The 12,076-nt window shown below is 38.8% G+C and overlaps 1 protein-coding gene across 1 annotated transcript in view; it reads right to left on the bottom strand.

Annotated features, from left to right (window-relative positions):
• Positions 1 to 12,076, bottom strand: part of LOC115215103 (myb-like protein A) — a 106,955-nt gene that overhangs the window by 80,289 nt on the left and 14,590 nt on the right. The window lies entirely within an intron of this gene.

Below are 12,076 nucleotides of genomic sequence, written 5' to 3'. Positions count from 1 at the left end.
TTTTACTTGTTTCAGTTATTAGACTGCGGCAATTTACACATATTTATATACATGTGATGGTGTAGTAAAAAGTTTGGTTCCCAACCACCTGTTTTGGGGTTCAATCCCAATGCGTGGCACCTTAGGTAAGTGTCTTCTATTATAGCCTCGAGCTGACCAATGCATTGTGAGTGGATTTAGTTGACCGATACTGAAAGACGCCCGTCCTATATATGTGTGTGTGTGTGTCTACATATAACCTCGAACCTACAAGAGAGACAGAAACAAGGAAAATGCCCCTTGTATTTGAATACTATGCAAATATTCTTTAAAAAAAAACTTATTTTAATTTTTCCAAAATGTAATTGTTTTCCATACTTACAGTTCAAAAAGTCTCAATGACTGAAACCGGTACTGAAATGTTTTTTATAAAATTATTTTAGCATTTTCTATCTTGACTTTTTTTCCATATATATATATGTGTGTGTGTGTGTGGGGGTGGTTGTATGTGTGTTTTTGTATTTGTCACCCTACAGCCACTTGACAACCAGTGTTGGTTTGTTTACATTCCTGTTACTTAGTGGTTCGGCAAAAATAAAATCGATAGAATAAGTATCAAGCTTTAAAAAAGTAATTAGTGAAGTTGATTTTGTTCCACTAAACCCCTTTGAGATAATGTCCTAACATGACTGCAGTCTAATGACGATAACAAGTGAAAGATAAAAGAAAAGCATGCACGCACACACACACACACATTTATACACAGGTAAATAAAATATGAAAATACAGACAACAAAAGGATGTAAACAGTGAATGTATTAAGTTGATGCTCAGTTTAAGATGGAAAAAAGAGGTGGTGTGACGCTTTGAGCATGCCTCTTCATCAGAAAGAGGAAAGGTCAGGAGAAAAGGAAAACAATAGTCCAAGAAAAGTATGTGTGTGGGTACTAGTGCATAACTTGTTAAGTGACATCTTATAGGAAATGAACACACATTTTCAAAAGGAAAATATTTATTACTTTAAAATAAAATAAAATTAAGTGGACTTCTTTGTATAACTCCTTCCATAATTACTGTCATTTAATCTTTTTCCTGAATCTCTATGGTTCTTTCTCTTTCGTTGGTACTCATTACCTGTTTTCAAGCCTAGTATGTACACATATCCTGCACCTCTTGCAGTAACTATCATTCTTTCACTCTCTCATCTCTTTCTATAGAACGTCAAGAGTGACTGAAGACTCAAGCAACCAACATTTATATTGGCTATTATATCTTCCTTCCATACATACAGGTACCAGTGCCTCATAAAAGCACCCATATCAGTGCTGCGTAAACACACTTGTGCCAGTGACATGTAAAAAGCACCCAGTACATTCTGTTAAGTGGTTGGCTTAGAAAGGGCATCCAGCCATAGAAGCCATGCCACAACAGACAATTAGAGTCTGGACAGCTCCATCCATGTCAAACCAGCCAACCCATGCCAGAATGGAAAACAGACATTAAACAATGATGATGCTATATATGTATGTATGTATGGTTTGGCACCAGTGACGTTCCAATTCATTTCTACAGCTGAGCGAACTGAAGCAATGTAAAATAAAGTGTCTTTCTCAACACACAGCCTAGTCCAGGAATCAAACTTGCAACCTGACAATTGCAAGCCCAACACTCTGACCACTGAACCATGCACTTTTGACTTTCCCTTGAACAACATCAGTGATATGGAGAGAGAGGAGACTGGTATGCATGGGTGACAACAGGTCTTCTACAAAAGGTACAAAGTCCAGTATTTAATACCTTAGTAATTAAGTGTATCAACTTTTATTTCACAAAAGAATGAAGGTGGGTGGTAAGTTTAGGCTGGTCTTGTCTTTACTTGTTATTATTTAGAGTCAACTTAGTCTTTCATCCTTTTGGGGTTGATAAATTGAGTACCAGTGAAACATTGAGGCTGATGTAATCAACTAGCCCCCACCCAAAAATTTTAGACCTTGTGCCTATAGTAGAAAGGGTAATTATTTAAGGTTTTTACTAAATCAAAGTACCAACAAAAAAAGAATGGTTCAATTAGCCCTTTTGATAATAAGCTGCACCATACTGTAATTCCTGATAAATTAACATGATGCTCCTCCTTAATATGCAACTTCTAAGGTTCCCAGTAGGTGCAATTGTGGTGGTTATCTTTATCTTTTAAATGTTTCTGTCATTAGATTGTGGTACATTACTCCTTTATGTACACTGTTTTGTTCTATATTATTATGTTTGACCTTAAAGTTTCTTATGTGGTGGTTTAATAAAGTATGTGATTGGGTATTATCTGGTAATTAATATTTGATTTGGATGTATTTCTCCATTTTCTTATTTTGTATATATATATATATATATATATATATATATATACACACATTGGGCTTCTTTCAGTTTCCATCTACCAAATCTACTCACAAGGCTTTGGTCAACCTGAGGTGAAAAAAGACTCAAGGTGCCACACAATGGGACTGAACCTGGAACCATGTGGTTAAGAAGCAAATTTCTAATCATACAGCCAAATCTGGACCTTGGGTAATTGAGCCATTTAACTTAAATGTTACCTCATCAATTCATCAAGTCTATGTTGGAAAGTGTGCATCTTCTACACATCTTCCCAAGTACCACTTGAAACATTTAATTTTTTGGTGCAGATTATCTTCATTGAGAGCATGGACTTTTGGGATGTAACTTTTCCAATCACAGCACTTCAAAATGTTCGTCTTGCTTCATTTTGAAATTCCTGTCTCATGTCTCATTTGCTATACAGATTTTCTTAGACTCTGGCAATATGTTTCTAGAACCCTTTCTTGCTTTATGGGGCTCATTGATGTTTGCTGCCTTCTAGAATGTTTCTTGAGGACATTCTGAACAATTCCATCTGCTTCAAAATTATCTCTAATTCAACTGGTGATAAGTTGCATGGGTGGATTTGTTTTGAAACTCCTTCCTTTATTGTCTTGCACTTGAAATGCATTTAAAAACTTGCAGTAGCACTTTAGGATGACTTGCCTTTGTTCAAAGCTTAGTCTGGTTTCCTTCATTATTTCTAATTTGCTTTGGTTAATTCTAAAAAGAAATGAAAATTAAGTGAGTTATCACCTAATAAAGTGTGTGTGTGTAATAGCAGGGAGTCAAAGAAAAAGTAGCACTCAATATATGCTGGGAATTGTAGATATTTAATAATAGTTCCACATTTCTCAAAGTTTTCTAAGTGTAGATGAGTGACTACATCCTCAATGTATGGAACAGAGAATAGAGATTTTTAACATAGCTTCTAAGTAAGAATATTTGGTTGCTTCCATTGGTCCATAATTGTTCCATAATTAAGCAATAGCAAATAATTTCATTTATGGCAGGCACAGGTGTGACTGTGTAGTAAGAAGCTTGCTTTTTGAACCACATGGTCTCAGGTCCAGTCCCACTGCATGGTGCCTTGGGCAAGTGTCACCTACTATTGTCCCAGGCCAACCAAACACTTGTAAGTTGATTTGGTAGACAGAAACTGAAAGAAACCTGTCATTTGTGTGTGTGTGTATTTTTTTATTCTTTTACTTGTTTCAGTCATTTTGACTGCAGCCATGCAGGAGCACCACCTTGAAGGGTCTTAGTCAAACAAATCGACCCCAGGACTTATTTTTTAAACCATGTTCTTATTCTATCAGTCTCTTTGGCTGAGCTGCTAAGTAATGGTGATGTAAACACACCAACACCGGTTGTAAAGTAGTGATGGGTGGACAAACACATACACAACTCAGTAGTGTAGTAGTAGGAGCAGCAGCAGTAACTACCGAAACCCTGGATTGGAGATCACTCGGCTCGTCCATCGATAAAGAGTACGGCTATCTGTGTGAACCGATGCAAACTGCAGGACACAGTGAACATTGACACCTCAAATGCACATTGCAGCTTCAGGATCCCATTGTTCTGGGGTCCTGTCCAATTGAGAGGCGGTCACAACACAAAAACGCCATCCGCCACTGCTGTTGGCAGTGACAGGGTGTCAAGAATCACAGGAAAGGGCATGTTGGGGTTAGCAGAAGGAAAAGAAAAAGAAGTGGTGACAGACAGTACCATCCAGACTGCTCACCACCGCAGCCCTTCCTTCTTCTTCCAGTCCAACTAGTGCATGCCACTTGATCCTCCAGCTCCTACCATGCCAGACCGTCATTGTTAAGACGTCCGCATTCCTCAAAGTGTGACAGATACACAATGGAGCACAGCAAATACACCAAGAAACAGCGAGGCTACACGCACAAACAATGATGAATGAAAGTGATAGAGGCCTCACACAGTACCACCCGAAAGTGCCCCTGCCCGCCACTCAGTCGTCTTGTCCTCTCCTCCCTTTTCCTTCCTGTTGTCTCCCTTCCATGGCCACTGCCATTGGTTGGCATTTGTTCTGTGGATCTTTGTGCTCAATATGCTTAAGTTTGGCAGGTAGTCTTGTTTGAGTTAAGGGCAGCATTGTTCACGGTTAACAGTTTAGGCTGGTCTTGTCTTTACTTGATAAGTGGAGGAAAAGAAACCAACCACGATTTCGTAAGTAAAGCAAGTGAACTGGGAGAAGCTCAACGCCGTATCTAGTCAGCCACGCCAGTCATCAAGAGCTAATGCACAAGGGTCGTGCACAGTTGATTGATTCACATGGCTAGGTTCAGAGTCCCCTCAATTAAGGCTACCCAGAGCAAGTACCAACCCCATTTGGAGCTGGCGGTGATAGGCAATATACTTCAGTCCGAGAGTCATGTTGCTAGGGAACACAGACCAAAGTGGGTGGTAAGTACCATCCAAAGCTAAATACGGGGACGAGTCCAATAGCCAACAAGTACCATGAGGGAAAGTTGAAAAGAACTTTGGAGAGAGAGTTCAAGAGACCATGAGACCGCCCAAGGGTAAATGGGTAGAATCACTCATTGTGGGACGCTGGTATTGCACGTACTTCCCCTCTGATCCATCATCACGACCATCTCCTTTTAGGCCGGTAGGCACGTAGCATCCGCAGGTCACAGGGCAATGCCCCACTACTGCCAGCTGACCAGCAGCTGGAGTGACACACTTCCCTCGACCAGGCTCATCGTTCCATGAAAGCGCAGGCATAGCTAACTGACAAAGACAGGCTAATGAACCTCGCCTGCAGCAAGTATGACACAATGAGTCAACTGCAAGTTGTTGGAGCCTTTCACTTTGTAAACTCTGACAGCACAGCGAAAATGAGAACATGACACATTGCACGCATCAGTCTGCATGGCATCTATGGGCATCATTCCCAGCTCAGTTCCATGCATTCATGTTCTCATTCCAACTCAGGTGTAGCAGCCGGCCAGGGACCTGAAATATGGCGATCCACACCAGGTTGAGATGAAGCTAGAGGAAACTCTGGTGGAAGTCCAAAATGCTTCTGACATGCAAATCGATTGCTGGAACTGGGTGTAGGGGTGAAAGACCAATCAGGCCATCTAGTAGCTGGTTCCCTCTGAAGTTCCCCTGAGGATAGCTGGCATTAGTGGGAGAATGACAAGTAATTCCGTCTGGTAAAGCAAACAACTGGAGGCCCTGGGGACAATGATGACCTCAATCTACTCTCGAACTCAGAATGAGTGAAACAGGCTGCTTCTCTCCCGATCGGAAGTGGTGGTATATTGTAGCCATTGTGACACGACAAATGCACGGTACCAAGTGGGCCATTTTTGGTAAGCAGAACTGGAGATGTGGGATGAACTGAAAGTCCGGCTAAGGTGCCCTGTGCTCTGCCCATTAGATCCCTAAAAGGATGTCGGTCAATATAGACAGCAGGATGGTGGCCACAGAAGTCAGAATCCACTCAGGTGGGTGTAACAACTTACCTGCCAAATCGACCGGCCCTGAAAATGGATGGCACTGGAGTGAGTGACTTTCTAATGCCCAATTGAGTAGGAGGGCACCACGGCATACATGCAAGCCGCAGGCGTGAGCCCAGAGATGTTGCCAGGCACCCCGGAAAGAGTTCTCTCTTCTTCGTAAAGGACCATGTCTGTGGAATCAGCTTGTCCAGAGATATGGCATCTGTAGAGCACACATATATATATATAGACATGTATCACACACAGATATATGTGTGTGTGTGTGTGTGTGTATGTGTATTTACAGTTTGGCCCAAAAGTAGGTTTACAGTTATAACATAGGCACTTCAAATTTCTTTTAAAACATTACATTTAAATTTCTATCTTACAATTAACTAAATTAGCATAGAATAATGGTGTCATATTTTTTAATAATTAAGATCTAAACTGTTAATATATGAATGCAAAAGAGATAGTTGAATAACTATAAACCTACTTTATATATACACACACACACACACATGACTGGCTTCTTTTGGTTTCCGTCTACCAAATCCATTCACAAGGCTTTGGTTGGTCCAAGGCTATAGGGCTATAGTAGAAGTAACTTGTCCAAGGTGCCATGCAATGAGACTGAACCTAGAACCATGTGGTTAGGAAACAAGCTTCTTACTATACAGCCATAACTACACCTGTGTGTGTGTGTGCGCGTGTTTGTACATGTGTGTTGTGCGTGAGTGTGTTACTGTCTCCTTGATTTGACTTCATGTGACAGTTGTAAGCAAGTGTCATCATTATGCAAGTGGTATCCTTTGCTTCCAATCTTCCAAAACAAGTTTGGCAAATGATATCAGACTCATGCTAGCATGGAAATGTGGGCATTAAATGATGATGAAGATGTGGCCCCATTTGCTAAAAAAAGACAATCTAATGTTGCTAGAGAAGATACTTATGAAACATGTGTAATATCTTCCTCATTTTTGTCTTCATTTCTTAGTTACCATGGTTTGGCTGGCTCCTTTCTTATACAGTGTCTAATTGATGTGTTCTTTGTCATTTTTTATGTGAGGTACAATATCCTGAGATCAACTTTTGCCACTTCTCCCCATGTCTTTCTTGGCCTTCCACTTGTACCTAAATTTATCTCTCTCTTCATATGTATCGCACACAGATATACATATGTATGTGTGTGTATACATACCACAAGCTTCTTTCAGTTTTCATCTGCCAAATCCACTCAAAAGGCTTTGGTTGGGATTGAGGCTATAGTAGAAGACACTTGCCCAAGGTGCCATGCAGTGAGACTGAACCTGGAACCATGTGGTTAGGAAGCAAGCCTCTACCACTTCTCCCTATATCTTTCTTGGCCTTCCACTTGTACCTAGATTTATCTCTCTCCTTATATGTATCACATGTCCAAGAGAGCATGCTTGCTTTATTTCTCTCCAACCTTTGCACATGTGTTTAGTGCCCACGTTTCACTATCGTGTATAATCACACTTCACACACAACCTACCTTTCACTTGAAGAGAGACTTTCCCTTCATGTCAGCAGAAGCAGCAGAGTTCCTAAACATTGTACACCCTGCCTTATTCTGGTTATTATGCTTTCAAGGCACCCACCTCCACTGCTCTGGATATAGACACTATCAACTGCTTCTTTTGAAACTTCCAAACATTGAAAAGAAGATAGTTTAGCAGTTCTCTAACTGCTAACTATTACTGTACATTTGGCATATTCAATGTCTTTATTTACAAACAAGTTGTCTGTAGTTCTAGTAAATCTCTTGTACACCCATAGTTTACTTAATGTACACCATATGGAACTCCTCCCTATTACTTCTCTGTGTATCAAGCATGGCCATTTACCTGATGGCAATAGGGTCCTGCCTTTTATCTACTTACTAAAACTTAGCTGATATATATATATATATATATCACCATCATCATCGTCGTTGTTTAACATCCGCTTTCCATGCTAGCATGGGTTGGACGGTTTAACTGTGGGCTGGCGAACCAGATGGCTGCACCAGGCTCCAGTCTTCATCTGGCAGAGTTTCTACAGCTGGATGCCCTTCCTAATGCCAACCACTCCGAGAGGGTAGTGGGTGCTTCTATGTGCCACCGGCACGGGAGCCAGTCAGGCGGTACTGGCAACGACCTTGCTTGAATTTTTTTTTTTACACATGCCAACAGCACAAGTGCCAGTAAGGCGATACTGGTAATGATCCCACTCAAATGGTGCCTCTTACATGGCACTGGCACGGAAGCCAGTTAGCCACTCTGGCAACGATCATACTCAGATGGTGTTCTTAGCACCCTACTAGCACGGGCACAGGTGCCAGTAAGGCGAAGTTGGTAATGATCACACTCAAATAGTGCTTTTTATGTGCCACTGGCACGGAAGCCAGTTAGCCGCTCTGTCAACGATCATGCTCGTGCCCGTCATCGAATTTCACATTGATTTTGATTTATATATATATATATATATATATATATATATATAAATATATATATATATAATATATATATATATATATATATAGTAATTAAAGTATATAGTACTATAAATCATTACAGCCAATCTTACAAATCAGTTTCACATCTGATATTAGGTATCTGGTCAGTTATCTAAAATATGTGCTCCTCAGGGATAGCAGGTAAGGTAAAAAATATAACCCCCATATTATTCTTTTTATCCCTGAAGAGCACATATATTCGATAACTGCCCAAATTATCTAATATCTGATGCAAAACCAATATGCAAGGTCAGCTGTAATGGATCCACAATACTGTATACTTTGATTAATATATGACAAATATACAAGTACCTATTTTTCTGATATGGATTCTTAAATAAATATATATAGATATTGTTATTAATTATCATTAGTAAAATGAATAATAACAACAATAATATAAGTGGCCAGTAAACAAAAGCTGATAAATGGGAAATCCAAAATTTTATAATTAATTTATAATTATAATATGGCATATGAGTTGCCAGCAATGCCATGAAAATCAGAGTTGAAAAATCCTCTTGTGCTTGTTACATTTCCAGTGGTTGGTGGGTTTTCTTTAGAGGATTTTTCAACTTTGATTTTCACAATGTTGGCACCTCGTATACCCTATTATAGTTATAAATTAATCATAAAATTTTGGAGTTGCTGGTCGCTTATATTATTGCTGTTATTATTCATTTTACTAATAATAATTAATAATAATATCTGTATAAATATTTTCGAATATTTATTCATTTAGTAATTTTATACACTGACACCAATTTTGAATTTGGCACTAGCTTTTCAACAGTTACTAAGTACAGCAAGGCAAGCAAAGTTATATATAGTAAGACCTGTTGATGAGAATTAAGGGAGGTAAGCTCTCAAAATTTCAAATCAGTTGTTCCAGGGATGTCTATTTCCTCAGTCTACGGCTTTCAGCCGAGATGGTAAGTTAATTTCTTTGGTTGTAGCCCAATTTCTGTTGTGCTTGTTACATTTCCAGTGATTGGTGTTTTTGTAGAGGATTTTTCAACTCTGATTTTCACAGTAATGCTGGCACCTTGTGTGCCCTATTATGATTATAAAATTTTATATACGTGTGTGTATATATATACACACACACACACACATACATACACAGACAGACAAACAGACATGCATATTGTGTATCCTCATCATTGTATAAATAACCACATTCCCATGCTTGCATGGGTCAGATGGAATTAACTGAGGCAGATTTTTTACAATTGAATGCTTTTCCTTCCACCAACACACATTTGATTGTGGAACTTATGACAACTTTATTGAGGACACAACTTAAAAATTTAAATTGGGACAAATTTTTACTATGAAAAATACATTTTACTTGTTCTTCAAAAAATTTAATATATGCCATCAAGCGTAATGGATGCAAGGAAGATTACTTTGAACAAACTAAACTCACTTTAAGAATGAGATTAACAATTCATCATCAACAAATACAAGATACTAGAAAATTTCCACTTAGTGAACATCTAGTGAAAACCAAATCTTCCAAATTTCTTATTTTCCAACTCTGTCAATGTGCAGACAATACTATAGATCAAACAAGAATAAATAAGAAAAATTTGTTTATTCAAAAACAGAAGCCATGGCTGAACAGGCTAGAAAAAACATCAATAATACATGATTCACCTTTTATTATGAATAATCTAGAAATATATCATGTATGTCTACTTGAACATTTTCTTAAGAAAACCAAAGTTCTTATAGCAGATATTATCTATCTTATTTACTCCACACCTTGTTATCTTACATACCCCACAATTAGTTAGCAAAGAGATATGTTTTAACATATTCAGTGGAAGTAAACTAGCACTAATTGATAACATTATTCTTCAACAGAATAATATACAATAATCATCTGTAGCATTTGGTGAAATACATCCTCTCTCTCAGAGATATACAATACAAATAACGTCGTGGCAGATAGCAGCCATCCTTTGGTGCTTAGGACCAGTTGTGTCCACTGTTTTGATTGGTTGGTTTTGGTGCAGTTTTATCTCTTGCTTTATTTCATGCCAATGTGTAGACCAACCAATCACAACTTTCCGATAAGGTCCCATGACACAGTCTTTTAGATTTTCTTCTGGAGCCTCTAGAATGTTATAAAACCCAGCAATCCATTGAATCATTGGTTTTTGGTCCTAGTCCTTCTTAGGACTAACCTCTGACCACAGAGTGACTCAGCCATGTTCCAGCGACTCAACTAGTTCCCAGTGACAGACAGCGCCAACACCACTGCAGCATTTCAGGAGCTTTCTCCACCATCACCATCACCATCGACGTACACACCATAACGCCATCTTCTCCACCATCGCCTTAAGCTTATCGACACCACCAACATCACCTAGGTTTAACTTTACGCTGTTGTGAATATTCGCCAAGGTTAACAGTCCAGTCTACCTGCAAGATCTTCTGTACCAAGTAACCTGGCATAGGATAGAAGCCACAACCTCTCTGTTACAGAACTAGCTATTGTGTATCTTACGAACTGGTAATTAACTCCATTTGTATCTGGACACTCTTTCTATGATCTGTATTGTTATCTCACTCTTATAACACACACGAACACGCAGACACACTCTGCTAGCACACATACACTTGTGATGAACACACAGACACACACTGTTGTTGTACTCTTGAACACATGCTCTGCTACTCATGATCACATCTGTAAATAAAGTCTTTTCTCTTATACATTATACGGTTGTGTTTTCTCCTTATTCTTTCTTGGCACTGGTATTCTTTTATTCCATGTATTTTGGCTTCTTTTGTAAGGCGACCGTGCAGCATTCAAAAAGGAGACTTTTGTCACCATCTCCTTTACGTACGGTCGATCTACACATCTAACACTTTTATGTAAACAATCATTATATTTTAAAACTTAAAATACTTATAATTCCTGACATAAAATGAAAGAAAAACCACAATAAAATATCACTTATTCATATCTCTCTATTTTAATTGTCATATGACATATTCAATGGAGAAAAGCTTTTATGTGACCTTGCATGGCTGACACATGAACTCTGATCAATCAATTTGTACATTATGTGTTCTGGGTCACATCCTTTCTTTAAAAAAAACAATTTGTATGAGATCAGCCACAAAAGACAATTTGCGGACACAGTTTCATATACTATATACTTTTGAAAATCTAATGTGAAGCTTGTCAAGTGTATTCCTATATTAATTAATTAATCTTAATATAATCCTCATGCATTTTCAACTTCACTTCTGCTTTACTTCCACTTGTTTGGATTAATAATTAATAGTGGTTAGGGTATTTGGCTCACAATCATAAGGTAGTGTGTTTGATTTCCAGTGGTGCATTGTGCTCTTCAGCAAGACACTTTATTTCACATCACTTCAGTCCTCTCTGCTGGCAAAAATGATTTGTAATTTAAAGTGCTGGCCATGTCACATTTTACATCATGCTGAATCTCCCTGAGAACTGTTAAAGGTATATGCTTTTGGGGAGTGTTCTACCACTTGCACATTGATTTCATGAGCAGGCTGTTCTGTGAACAAATCAACTGGAACACTTGTCATAACCGACAGAGAGCCAGACTGGCATGTAAAAAGCACCATTGCCAGTGGCATGTGAACAAAACATTCGATTGAGGTCATTGCCAGTGCCGCTGGACAGACTCCTGTGCAGGTGGCACGTAAAAAACACCATTTGAGCATAGCCGTTGCCAGT

This window comes from Octopus sinensis, linkage group LG1, assembly GCF_006345805.1.
Source record: "Octopus sinensis linkage group LG1, ASM634580v1, whole genome shotgun sequence".
NCBI classification, from domain to species: Eukaryota; Metazoa; Mollusca; class Cephalopoda; order Octopoda; family Octopodidae; genus Octopus; species Octopus sinensis.
The sequence above is the reverse complement of the archived record's forward strand: the minus strand, read 5'-3'. Positions and strand labels throughout refer to the sequence as shown.